General features: G+C 33.3%; 1 protein-coding gene across 1 annotated transcript in view; it reads left to right on the forward strand.

Annotated features, from left to right (window-relative positions):
• The window catches only part of CCDC102B (coiled-coil domain containing 102B), a 191,617-nt gene that overhangs the window by 42,360 nt on the left and 134,170 nt on the right, over positions 1-15,087 (forward strand). Inside the window, 1 exon segment of the mRNA XM_042962700.1 lies at positions 1,888-1,966. The gene's annotated coding sequence lies outside the window, so the exon portion shown is untranslated.

Raw genomic sequence — 15,087 nt, forward strand, 5'->3', positions numbered from 1 at the left:
AGACTGAGTGAAATACGAGTAATTCTGGAGAAGAGCCAGAGAGAAAGGGAAGGTTAATTCGATACGTCCTACAGTATCCAAGAAGTTAGTTTACTTAATATGTGGTGAAGAGCAGATAAAATTTTCCAAAATAAATTTTTAAAGTTAATCTACTGTATTCTAATTTTGTCCATAATACTTTCATATAAATATATCTACTGAACTTGTAGAAAGTTAAGTGACTAAAAACCTTTGCTATATAGCATCCTAATATAAATTTATTTTAATATTAGATTCATATATAAGTATGATTTTTCAGCAGCTCTGCTCAAAAGAATCTTATTTCTTAAACTTGAATACGATTTTCACTAATAACACTATATTTTCTAGTATATAAAAATGCAAAGCATATTATTTATTGGCTATGATAAAGGGTGAAGATTTCAAAATATGTAAAAACTTTTTTTCACTTTAAAGATAGTTGTCAGAAATATCAGCATGTTTGATGTTGACTGGTATTAAGGTTATTTGAGTGGAAACTAAGATGGCATGACTGATTTTCACATTAGCACATGGTTAGTTTTGACTAAAGATTATCTTCTCCAAACATCCATTCCTTTCTTTGAACAATAAAAACAATAATAATACCACAATTATTCTAGGGAATACTATATCTACCAATTTAGGCATGAATTTTGCTTGTGATTGAAATTTTGCTTGTGTTTAAGGGAAAAACCATGTTTGCAAAAATGAGCACCTTCTTTAAATGGTACTTACTATTTGTTAAAGGACCAAGTAGAGTTGGCCATTAATGTTAGTTTGAAAATCTGATAAAAAAAGGGAACATTGAAACACAATACAATTTAAAATTAAGCAAGTATTCACTAACATCTTCCAGTAGGCAACATCGAAGTAATTGTTTTTATTAATGCTTAAATTGTTCCATTTTTTAATTCTAGTTCCTTTGAGTAGAAAATTGATGCCATTATTCCTAGGCTCTTTCATTTAACAAAGTTAAGATGAATGTATATATTTATTGTGGTGACTGGCTCTTGGTTTTGGCTCAGGTCATTATCTCAGACACCTGCTGTGCTGATCTAGAGCCTGCTTAGGATTCTCTCTCTCTTTCTCTCTCTCTCTCTCAAAATACGTAAGTAAATATGTGTATATATTTATGCATAAAACCATAAATAAATACACATAAACCATGTATAGTTTTATAAAATGCATAATTTTATATATATTCCTTTTTTTTTTCATTTTTTTTAACATTTACTTATTTCTGAGAGACAGAGTGCAAGCTGGGGAGGAGCGGAGAAAGAGACACACAGAATCCGAAGCAGTTCCAGGCTCTGAGCTGTCAGCACAGAGACTGACGTGGGGCTCAAACTCACGAACTGTGAGATCATGACCTGAGCCGAAGTTGGAAGGCGAACAGACTTTTTATATGACTTTTATATGACTATATATTTAATTGTAGTCAGACGCTCAACTGACTGAGCCACTTGGGGGCCCCTATCCTTTTTTTTTAATACTATATTGTAGATATCACTTTATGGTCATGTATAGAAACATCTTCATTCTTTTTTATAACTGGACAGCATTTCATTGTGTTAATATGCTACTACTTGTTTGTATAAAATACAGAATGAATTCTCACTGATACTTTCATTAACAATGAGACTGAGGATTTCTACTAAACCACTTCTATCTCCATTCTGTGTCTCTTTTCACCCATGTTGCAAATCCTGGTTCTTGAAGATCTGAGAAATGTAACATTAGCATATCACAAATCACATAATTTCTCATTTGCTATATCTGCAATATGCACACAACAGTCTGAGAATAACAATACCAATACTTCCACCAAGAAGATGATTACTGAAAATAATTTAAATTTGTTTGCAGGGTTTTTTGGTCAAATTATCACAATTCAGATAACTTCAAATTATCAATCACTGTGTGGATGTACTAACTGGATATACAGGTAAGTTCATTTGTTTCCTTTTATTTTGGAGTTTTAGAGATTGTTTTTCAATTTATTTCTACATGGCCCCAAAGTTGAATATACTAAACAAGATATACTGAAAGGGTATCTTTAACTTCTGTCCTGTTCTCTCCACCCAATAACCCCGTTAGTTGTCACTTAAAATTTGATAGTTTGTCCATTTTTTTTTAATATGTCATATATAAAATGTATTGTATGTATAAGTATAGTTGACACCCAATGTCACATTAGTGTCAAGTGGACAACACAGTGATCTGAGAATTCTGTTTTTCTGTGCTCACACAAGTGTGGCTACTGTCTGTCACTGTACAATCTTGTAATACCATTGATAATATTCTCTATGGTGTACCTTTTATCCTTTTGTGTTTTTGTGAGTGTGTTTGTAATTTTTTTTTAAATATTCATTTATTTATTGGGAGAGCGCAAACAGGGGAGAAGAGGAGAGGGGGGTACAGAGGATCTGAGGTGGGCTCTACGCTGACAGGCTGACAGCACAGAGCCCAATGTGGGGTCAAACTCATGAACTGCGAGATCATGACCCGAGTCGAAGTCGAACACTCAACTGACTGAGCCACTCGGGGGCCCCTATCCCCCCCCTTTTTTTGATAGTATATTCTAGACATCATTTTATAGTCATGTATAGAAACATCTTCATTTTTTTTATAACTGGACATTATTTGTTGTGTTAATATGGTACTACTTATTCATCCATTCTAATATTGACAAATATTTGTGCTATGTCCAATCTATGTTTTTTAGCTATTCTTGGAATTTACAGTATTGTGTAGATGTCCTTTTCTATATTCACCAGCTTGTCTTTGGTATATATTTCTACAGGGGGTATTGCTGTTGCAAGAAAAGCTGAAAGGTATATTTAATTGTGCTAAATAGTGCCGATATTTTTATGATTTTTGAACATTTTTGTATTTTTCTTTAGAATTAGATCTAGATATGATCCATACATTGCATTTGGTTGAAATGAATTTAAGTGTCTTAATCTATAAATCCCTGTTCTTTCATCCTTGAAATTTATTTATTGATGTAACCACATGTAGAATTTCATTTTCCTTTCTGCATTTCTTATAAACTAAATGCTGTATTTAGAGGTTTCATTTGGTTTTGGCAATAAGTGTCCAAAACTTCTATACAGGAAGTGTTGGGTATTTCTATCAGGACACATACAATAAATGGATGCCCTCCTTATGTGATGTTGTGATGTTGGTAGCCACTGATGACTATTTCCTGGATTCATTATTAATTAGTGATATGGAGACTTATGATACTCTAACTCGATTGTAATATATCTAATTATTTCTTTCCCCCATCCTTTCTGTGTTCTCTTTCTGGAATTATGATTAGATGACATTTTTTTATATCTCCATATAATCCTGCATATTCCATAACCTCTCTCTCACATTCTCCAAATCTTTTATTTCTGGAGTGCATTCTAGATTTTTCTTTTGTTTCTAATTTCAAGTTCACTAATTATCACTTCAGCTTGGTCTAACTGCTGGTTAACCACCTCAGCTTGGTCATCTGCTGGTTAGCCACTTCCAGGGAATTTTAAAATCTTTAATCACTTAGTTTTTATATTTAGAATATCTATTTGTTTATTTAAGAACTACTTGGGCAACTTTCATAATCTCTTGATTTTGCTTATACTTTTAAGATATTGGCACTCATTGAACTTACTTGTTTTTGGTCTGTCTCAATTCTAATACATGAAGTCTTTCTAGTTTTTATTGTGCTCTCTTTTTTCTTCCTGGTTTCACTTATTATGTCATGTGTACCCATATATTGTGCTGTGTGCATGTGTGTGTATGTGTGTATGTGTGTGTATGTGTGTATGTATGTGTATGTGCAGATCATTTGGGAGAGGACTTTATCTGTGAGAATTTGGGGGATCTTGAGGTCTTTCAACTCTGAACCATTTTAAAATAAATTTGCTGAGAACTTTAAGACTAAGGAGGTCATGGAAGTTGATCTCCAAACTCACACAGGTCCAGCTTATACTTCTGTATTTTCAGGGAATATTTTTGCCTTTAACGTTCAGCACAAGCTTAAGACAGGCAGATGTTAATTGATCCTTTACATTCTACACAGCAGGCTAATTGATCATTTACTTTATGCTGAGGTCATAGCTATTTGAGTTCTAGTTTAATGTGCGAATCTATGCCATTGGGCTCTAGGCTTTCCCTTCTCCTGTGCCCTGAGGTGTCCTCCAAATGGAAGCTCAACATCACTGATTTTAGGAAAATACCCCCACAATGAGAGCTGACTTTAGCACACTTCTTCCTTGATTTCTTACTTCTACTTTACATTTGGCCTAATATTTCTTAGTTTCTTTACGAGTTCAGCAAAACATTGTTTCTGTTTTATACCAGCTATTTAAAATCTGATAATTAGTAGAGTTTTAAGAGGGTATTTAGATCACTACGCTGCCAGGAAGAGAAAACTATTTCATGATATATAGAATTTTAAAGTTAGTGTAAGTGATAAACTATCCAAACCAAAGGATTCAATGTCTTGTGCCTCAAATTAAGCAGATTTAAGAGTAACTCTAAGAGTTCCTTGCCTGGAAATAAAAACAAACAAACAAAAAATAAGAACGGTTTCCTAAACACATCACACACAGTTATTAGGATTGTTTGATTCTCAAGGAACAAAATAAACTTCAAGATTGGCAAGCATACTGCAATGAATTAAATAGAAATGTTTCTTTTATCTTTTAAAGGAAAATGCTAGTTACTAAGTTACATTTGCTGGCATGTTAGAGGTAGTAAATTAGAAACTCGAAGTGATAGGGCTTGTGTGAGGGTATTTATCAAACCTCTGGTCGAATAGTTTAACAAGCGAGGTAGCTCTTGTTGGCAAGGAAATTAGAGATATAACTCACGATATTTGCACCTACAATCTAACAGTAGAAAAACAACTTTATGATAGATTGATGTACTTGAGGATCTTGAGATAATCAACATTTTTCTCTCTCCATATGCTTACCTGTACTAGCATATTTCTTTTAATTAATGAGAAAAGTTACTGGGTCCAAAGTCAATATTTGCCAGCAAAGGAATTTTCGTGATCAATATGCCAAATAAAGCATCACCTGGTTTTATCTAAGTTTTGTCATTTCGTTTTCGTCAACGATTTACTCTTGATGAGCTCATACTGAATATCTACCAATTTGTATGGATCTGATTGCTGAGAATGCCTTCCTTTATCTCTAACAATCTTGTATTATAATCGAGTAGCTACCGCTGTTTGGTGTGAGATGGGACCATTTTAGTTTGCCATCTCACCAGATGTCATCAGATCAAAGATGAGCAGAATTTTGGCTATCATCAGACCGACTACCCCCCTTTTTTAAATAAGTAAAAAAAACAAAAAAAGACCAAGTCCTAGTGATTCGTGAAACTTTTCCCAAAGTCACTCAATTGTTATGTTTATGTGAAAAAAACCTATCCAAATCTTTGATATATAACTGATTGAGTAAATCATAGTGGTTATTGGAAACCTGGCACTTATCAAGACAGTGTGCTGGGAACTGAGAATAAAAGGTGATTAAGGCATGGGAACCGCTCTGAAGGAATTCACAGAGTTGGAGGAGTATAACTATAAGGAAATAGTTATGCCTTCTGGTCAAAATAATTTCTAGTTATAGCTTTTAATGCATCTTTTCCATATCTATCACTGCAAAGATGAAAAAGAGAAAAACTCAAGAAAACAGAACAAAACAAAAACTGAAAAGACCTTGTGCCAGAATTTTGAAGAATTGTAGACAATTATAAGGCAGATAGGGTACGTATATGAAAAAAGTAATCTTCAGCATCATTATTCTAAACTTTGATGGTGTTTATTCTGAATAGTACAAAGATGCTTTCTGTGTTCCTTTTTAACAACATATACCAACCATCTAGAGAACTGGCCACTGACTCACAGGTGTGTTTCCATGAGGTTGACAGATGTTTCTAAATACTTTGCTCTTGTCCCCCAGTACCCTGGTAAATAAACAAAGAATGCAAATGCCAAAAATTTTCTCTGGCAGGAAATTTTTACACACACACATGGTTTTGCATCTTTATATAGGTGTGTGAGCTGGCAGTGTAGCAGGAAATTCTATGAAAAGTATAGCTCTCTTCTAAAAAGAATTACAAGGAAGTATGATGACAGGAAGCCCAGCAGTGCATTCTAGGAATTTCTTTTCACATACTGTGTGGGTGGATTGTATAATCCAATTTAAAAGTACAAAGAGAATAACTAGTTATTTACATTTAAAAATTTTATTTTATTTATTTTTTTTTTTAATTTTTTTTTAACATTTTTATTTATTTTGGAGAGACATAGAGAGACAGAGCACAAGCGGGAGAGGGACAGAGAGCAAGAGGGAGACACAGAATCCGAAACAGGCTCCAGGCTCTGAGCTGTCAGCACAGAGCCTGACGCGGGGCTCGAACCCACGAACCATGAGATCGTGACCTGAGCTGAAGTCAGACGCTTAACCGACTGAGCCACCAGGCGCCCCCCAAAATTTTATTTTTTAAATGTGTATTTTTATACTACTTTAATAATCTACATCACATAGTGGTGTAAGAGTACATGAACGTGTTTTATAAATGAATACATGTCCTTATATTATGGGTTCATACTGGATATAAGTAGAGAAGCAGAAAATCATGCAATGAGGGAGGGGGAAAAAAGCAGCAAAAAAATATGGCTGACTATAGACATGAGTTATATTGGTAATTCTGTGGAGCTTATAAGGATTAAAGGGAGCTCTGATAACTTAGGCAAACTTGCTGCCTCTCACAAAGGCTGTTGTTTTGTTTGTTTTGCTATAAAACAGCTTTATTGAGATATGATTCACATGACTTACAGTTTACCCATTTAAAGTATATAATTCGGTGGCTTTAGTATATTCACAGAGCTGGGCAACCATCATCACAATCAACTTTAGAATATTTTTGTCACCTAAGGTGAAAGAAAACCAAGAAAGAAGCCTGCAGCCTTTAGCAGGCACTTCCCATTTCCCTTCAACCTCAACAGCACAAACAATAATCTACTTTCTTTCTATATTTTCCCATCCCCGACATTTCATATAAATGGAATCATAGAATATGTTGCCCTTTTCTGGCTTCTTTTACTTAGCATAATGATTTCAAGCTTCCTCAGTGTTATAACATGTATCAGTACTTTATTTATTTATTTATTTATTTATTTTTACTGCCAAATTATATTCCAGTGTGTAGATATGCCACGTTTATCAGTCAATGGGCATTGGGTATTTTTCCCCCATGTTTTAGCTATTATAAATAATACTGCTACAAGCATTTGAGTACAAGTTTTTATGTGGATGTAAGATTTTATTTCATTTGCATCTATACCTAGGAGTGGGATCAATCACTGGGTCGTAGGGAAACTCTATGTTTAACATTTTGAGAAACTGCCCAACTGTTTTCCAAAGCACCTGCACCATTTTATATTTCTACCAGCAACAGGTGAAGATCTATTTCTTCCATATCTTTCACCAACACTTGTTATTATATGTCTCTTTTATTATAGCCATCCTAGTGGATGTAAAGTAATATCACATTGTGGCTTCAGTTTGCATTTCCTAATGACTAAGTTGCTGAGTATCTTTTCATCTGCTTTTTCATTAGCCATTTGTATATCTTTTTAGAAGACGTATATATTCAGGTCTTTTGCATATTTATAAATTGGATTGTTTACCTTTTTGTTGTTGAGTTGTAAGAGTTCTTTATATATTCTTGGATGCTAGGCCATTATCACATATGTGATTTGCAAACATTTTCTCTCATACTCTTCCTTTTCATCATAGTTTTTTTTTTTTTTTTCATCCATGCAAAAGTTTTAAATTCTGATTAAGGTCAGTTTATCTATTTTTGTTGTTGTTGTTGTTGTTGTTGCTTGTGTTTTTGGTGTCATGTTTATGAAACTACTGCCAAGATCTAAGGTAATGAAGATTTGTCCTTATGTTTACTTCTAAGAGTTTTATATTTTTAACTCTAAAATCTATTTATTTTTTTAAAAAAATTAAGTTTATTTTTTTTTTATTTTGAGAGAGAGAGAGTGCGATCTGGGTAGGGGCAAAAAGAGAGAGGGGAGAGAGAGAATCCCAAACAGGCTCTAGCCTATCAGTGCAGAGCCAGATGCAGGGCTCGAACCAACAAACTGTGAGGTTATCACCTGAGTAAAAATCAAGAGTTGGACACTCAACCGACTGAGCCACCCACATGCCCCTTAACTCTCAAATTTAGGTCTTTGATCCATTTTAAGTTATTTTAGTGTGTGTGTGTATGGTATGAAGTAAAGGCTCAACGCCATTTCTTTGCATGTGGATATCCAGTTGTCCCAGCATCACTGGTTAAACAGACTGTTCTTTCTCCATTAAATTGTCACAGTAATGTTGTTGAAAATCAGTTGGCCATAGATTTATAGGTTTACTATTGGACTCTCAGTTCTGTCCCATTGATCTATATGTTTATCCTTATACCATGCTGTTTTGATAGCAGTGGCTTTGTAGTATATTTTAAAATTGGAAAATGTACATCCTCCGACTTGTTCTTATTTTCAAGATTATTGGGCTATTTGAGTACCTGCAATTACATATGAATTTTAAAATTGGATTTTCCATTTTCACCAGAAAAAACTGTTGTGATTTTGATAGTGCCTGCATTGAATCAACAGAGTTTTGGGAAGTATTGCCATTTAATAATATTAAGTCTTCTAATTGTTGAGCATAGGATGTCTTTATTTATTTATATATTTGTCCTCTCCTTCAGCAATGTTTTGTGGTGTTCAGTGCACAGCACTTGCACCATCTTGTTTAAATTTATTACAAGTTATTTTATTCTTTTGGATGATATTATAATTGGAATTGTTATTTTAATATCCTTTCATATTGTTTGTTGCTTCTGTACAGAAATGCAACTGATCCTTGTGTTGATTTTATAATCTACAGTTTTGCAGAATTTGTTAATGTGCTAATAGTTTTTATATGGAGTAGGGTTTTCTACATGTAAGATCACCCCACCTGTGACTAGAGATAGTTTGTATCCAATTTAGATGCCTTTAAATCTTTTTCTTGCCTGTTTACTCTGGCTAGGACTTCCAGCAAAATATTGCATAGAAGTGAAGTAAGAGTGAGCATCCTTTCTTATTGATATGTTAGAGAGTTAATAGAGAAAGCTTTCAGTGTGTGATTTGTTAGCTGTGGGTTTTTCATATGTACCCTTTCATGTTGTGGACATTCCTTTCTACTCCTAGTTTCCTGAGTGTTTCTATTAGAAGGTTGTTGGACTTTGCAAACTGCTTTTTCTTCATCTATTGATATGATAATATGTATTTTTGACCTCCCTTCTATTATAGTGTTATATTACATTGATTGATTTTCATATGTTGAAACACCTTTGCATTCCTGGACTATATCCCACTTTTTCATGGTATATAATCCTATCACTATGCTATTATATTCTACTTTCTAGAATTTTGTTGAGGATTTTTTCCATCCATATTTATAAAGGACATTGGTCTGTAGTTTTCTTGTGATGTCTTTGGTTTGGTAAGATAATGCTAGCCTCATTGAGTCAGTTAGGAAATATTACCTCCTATTCTATTTTTGAAAGAGTTTGAGAAGGATTGATATTAATAACTTTATGTATGTATGTATGTATGTATGTATGTATGTATGTATTTAAGATTTCACTAGTGAAGCTTTCTTCTAGTTCTGGGCTTTACATGTTAGGATTACTCATTTTTCTTTACTTGTTATAGGTCTAAGATTTTCTATTGATTTCTGAGTCAGTTTTGGTAGTTTCTACAGTTCTATGAATCTGTCCATTTTGTCTAGATTATCTAATTTGTTGGCATACAGTTGTTCATAGTATTGTTATAATGGTTTTTTTTTAATTTCTGTAAAGTTGGTAGAAATGTTCCTACTTTCAATTCTATTCTATCAATACAATTTTTATCTTTACCCTTCTCATTATTCTTTCTATTCTATCAATACAATTCTTATATCTACCCTTCTCATTATTCTAACCAAAGGCTGCCAGTTTTGTTGATCTAATAAAGAAAACGAACTTTTGGTTTTATTGATGCTCTGTATTTTTTTTTTTTTATTCTCTGTATTGTTTATCTCTGCTCAAATCTTAGTTTCTTCTTCTAGTTTTAGGTTTAGTTTTTTTTTTTTCATCTAGTTTCTTAAGGAATATAATTAATTTATTGATTTGATTCACAAAGACCTCCTACTTTGTTTCAGAGGACTTTCTCCTGGTTAAGTTATCTATTTGGTTGCTCTAAACCTGTGCTTATCTTGCAGATTTCCAGTGGGTAGATTCTGGCAGTTTTAACACGTTTTCAGTTTCTTAGCTCCAGAGTTGCCAGTTCCACCATTTTTGCTGAGTGGTCTTAGGCTCAGAGACATTTTGCATTCATTTGGAAAGGACAGTTTTGTCATGGACCTATGTTAACTTTTCCATCTTCCATCATGTAAGGTCTAAAGGTTCTGACCACTGTCAGAACAATGGCGTAATGCTAATCACACTAGATGAGGAAGAAGTGACTGGTATGTTGATGACTTTGCTAAGATACATGCCCTACCAAGGTTGAAGGAAAAGCCCTACCAAATTAGTAGAATTTTAGGCATAAAGGAAAACACATTCAGATTACCATATCTTGTATCTCCCACCATTACAAAGGAAGCATAACTGATCTATTTTTCAGCTGTAGTACTTAGCTAGCAATGTTGTGAATGGTACATAACAAGATTACTTGTCTGCTCGTGGGGATTGTGCCTAATAGTCTTATTTGTGCTTATTTATATTTTCTGATCTCTTTCAAATAAACGTATATTATGTTTTAAATATTATTTTTCAACAAAATCCTTTTAAGAGAATTTTATAAGTTTCTCACAAAATTAATAAGAGTGAGTGGGCAGACAGAAAAATATTTTGACAAGTAATTTTTCATCGCTGAAGTCAAGATTCTTTATCTGTAAAATAATGATTTGATTATATTAGTTGTTTTCCAAAGTGCTCCTTGGAGTCTGGGGAGTCTGTGGATGACCTCCAAGGGCTATTGTTGGAGGAAATTAGATGTGATGAGAGTTTCCAAGTGGGCAGGTTTCCAAGTCCTCCTCCAAGAATTAATGGGAAAAGTTCCACTTTTGACATACATGACTTCTGTGTAATATATATGTATCTTTTATTCTTAAAGGAAAGGACTCCATTACTTCAAAAACATTTGAAAGCTAATGTGAAAAATAATTGCTTCAGTTATTTCTGACTATATGCTGTCAAAATATCAAAATATAATTATTTTATTATTCTTCAAATTGCCTAGAGCATCATCTGAGCTTGGCCTGTGGAACGATTTGGGGAACAAATAGAAGACAAAAGCATTGGGTTATGAGTATTTTAAAAGTTTTAATAATAACATATACTGCTGAGCCCTTGTAGATTATTTTAGTTAAAGTGATAATATGTATTAGTTTCAAATTTTAAGATCTCAGAGATATCATAAGTAGGATAATTGTCATTGAGATATTTTTCAAGGTTTCTAGACATCAACAGATAAAGGAAATTGTAAATACAGAAGCTACCTTATTATAGTAGTCTAGTGTTTATTTCTATCATTATTCAGAAAGGTAGAGCCTGACTAGTTTGAGCCAATAATAATGCAATTTCTATTTGAAGAAAAAAGATGTAGTACCAATCTTATACTATCCTATAAAACACACTACTGTCATTGAAATCTTTAGGAAGGTCGTTTAATAATATTCATAGGCCTAACTTTAACATATGTTTATTTTCCTACCTCTAGGATTTAGATGAAATTATACCGTTTTTATTTGGATCATTACCAAAAATGTTTCCATTTTTATTGATTTAGGATATCTTAAAATTCATGAAAAAAATCAACATATACATTTTTATGACCCTATAGTGTGGGAATATGCCAAAATAAGATTGTCTTTTAAAAATATATTTTTTTAAAATATAGGAACCTCAGTTCCTTTTTTTTCCCTTCTTTCCTGTAGTTTTTTAAAGTCAAAAGAAGTTATACCTGGGGTGCCTGGGTGGCCCAGTGGGTTAAATGTCTGACTTCAGCTAAGGTCATGATCTCGTGGTTCATGGGTTTGAGCCCTGTGTCGGGCTCTGTGTTGACAGCTTCAGATTCTGTGTCTCCCTCTCTCTCTGCCCCTCCTCCATTTGCACTCTTTCTCTGTCTCTCAAAAATAAGTAAACATTAAAAAAAATAAAACTTAAAAAAAATTATGCCTGGACAATTGGGTAATAGGAGATATATAATGAGAACATTAAGGCCTTTATTTAATTAGCTAATGGTAATACATATTTTTATTTAAATTAAATGGATGTTTTGTATGTCCTTTGCTTTCGCAAAATTTTAACTCTCTTGTTTCCAATAGTTGGACATAAAAGAGATTTGAATTCATCAATATCAATTAACCAGAATTAAATGAAATCCTGACTAATATTTACTCCTTTTAAGTGTTTAGAATGAAAAGAATATTATTTTTTTCATATTGTATAATGGAATCTATATATCATTATTACTGTTACTATTGTTATTACACCTGACATTTATTGAGTGCTTGCAAAACACCAAACTCTGGATTTTAAATGCAAAATAATTCTTATAACAATAAATTGGCCTATCTTTGCAGAGGAGGTTGGTGAAGTGGGTACATTTGTTTACCCAGCAGACCCAGCCTTGAAAGGGCCCATGACAAGGGATTTGTGGGAGGATAAAACCTGTTTCCCGCTGTGGGTGGAGAGCAGTTGAGCAAACTAAATATCCACAATCTTTAAAAAATGTGTTTTATTTTTCAGTGGATTTCTTCGGTGGATTTCTTTTGTAGATTTCACTAGCAGTAGGGTCTCTTTTCTTTATTCTTCAGTGCCTTTTGTAGTCTTGAATTTTCCTGGAACTTTGTTATACTTCTGTCCCTGTCCTGGGTGTCCATGCTAATAACCGTCCTCAGGGAAATTATCTCCTTTGCTTAATAATATTTCTTCAACAACATAGATGGACCTAGAAGATATGATGCTAAGTGAAGTGAGTCTGTCAGAGAAAGACAAGTACCATATGATTTTACTCATATGTGGAATTTAAGGAACCAAAAAACAAACAAAGGCCAAAAAAAATGAGAGAAACAAACAAAAAACCCAGACTCTTAACTGTGGAGAACAGACAGATGGTTGCCAGAGGGAAGGGGGCGGGGATTGAGAGAAACAGATAAAGGGGATTAAGAGTAGACTTGCTGTGATGAGCCCTGAGAAATGCATAGAATTGCTGAATCATATGGCACACCTGAAACTAATATAACACTGCATATTAATTAAACTTAAAAAATACAATTAAAAAAAGGCATTTCTTCGTGCATTTTTTTCTGTGTTCCAAGCAACTGCTATGTGTGGGAGAAGAAACCAGATCCCAATACCCCGTGGTCAGTCAGGTAGTGCCATGATGATCCTAGTGATAAATAACCCCATCAGTTTGGGTTTGTGCTACCCTTGGATCCTCCCCGGACACTCTGGCGAGACTGACTTCTACCTGGAGGCAGCCTCCTTCTCTTTTGGGTGTTGTATTTTGTCATGTCCCCCACATCGGTTTCCCTGTCATCAGATCCAACATGCTTTTGATGTTTAGAAGTTTCCACAAATGTCTTGTGTAATGCAAGCACTCTTTCTTCATTTCAGCACTGTTACGGGTTTATTTTTACTTCAACAACGGCCACATTTTTGTCATGTTAGTGGGATATAGCGTGTGAGGAGAGGAAAACTTGTATTTGGAGTCCGTTCTGTTAAAGTCTGCTGATAGCATATATGAATTTTGTGAAATGTCTCATCTGAGGCTTAAAAACGGATAGTCAAGACTAACCTTAATGTTTTGCTCTCTCTGGAAAATACATTTTATAACTATACTAATGGTGCTTTGATAATTGTGGTTATTTTCTACTGTCTCATAGGATTTTTTTTAATTCTTCAGCTGCTTTGGTTTACCTCGAATATACTCTTTTAAATATTTATTAAGAGATTTCAAGCCTGTTAATATTGTGATAATGCATGTTACAAAAAGATTAAAGGTTAATTGAATATAGTACTTTAAAAATTCATGCCTTATAATTATAATAGACCTGATGTTTTTATCAGAGTATGCTTTGCCATTTATAGAGATCCTTATAACATAAGAAAAATGATAATAATTTTCTACATATTTTTTTTTTATTTCCCCGACTTTCTTTCAGTGAAGTTAAGTGCATATTTTAACATAGGCACATGCTGGGGTTAAGAACAAACCCATATCTCTTTAAGACTTGATTCATTGTTTCTTTAAAATAGTAGATTATGCTATGAAGCATTACTGTTTTCATAGTTTTTTATTACATTTTTATCATAGCTAGGATGTATTACCAAAAAAAAGGAAACTCCTTACATATAAAGCAATATTTTTTTTTTCTTTCAGAGTGCAGGTATTTCTTTTTTACAAGAATTCTAAAGGACAGGTTAGCAAAAAGCAATGAATTTTGGAAATAGTGAAAGGAAACTCATGTGGAGAAAATGTATTCATAAATCTTAACAAGTTATAGTTTACTACTTAATATTTATTAATCTTAATCAGAACAATTATGCATTGAGGAGGGTTAGTTCTGTCTTGAATGAGATTTTTAGGAAGGTTGTCGAATAATTATAGTTTAAGGATTCAGAAATTAGATAGGTTTTCTAAATCAACTTAGTAAAATTAATTTTTCTCTATGTAGATTGCCTTTTCTTTGGTTAACAAGTTAAATTGTAACTTAATATAGTTCCTGAGTGGAAAAAAGTACTTTTCATCTATTGTAAATGTTCAATTGTGTTCTTTTGAGGAAAAAAAAAAGATTTTGGCCTTATAAATTTGGTTGTATCAAGGAGAAACATTTCTGTTTCTTTATATGTGGCGTTCCTGGAGCTGAGGTTACTAAGAAACGTTCATTGTAGTACTGTAAAACTGAATTAGAAATGGGTTTCCTACATTGGAAATGGGTTTTGTAACATTTTTGTTTTCATTTCTTATGCATT

Source organism: Panthera tigris, chromosome D3 (genome assembly GCF_018350195.1).
Source record: "Panthera tigris isolate Pti1 chromosome D3, P.tigris_Pti1_mat1.1, whole genome shotgun sequence".
Lineage (NCBI taxonomy): Eukaryota > Metazoa > Chordata > Mammalia > Carnivora > Felidae > Panthera > Panthera tigris.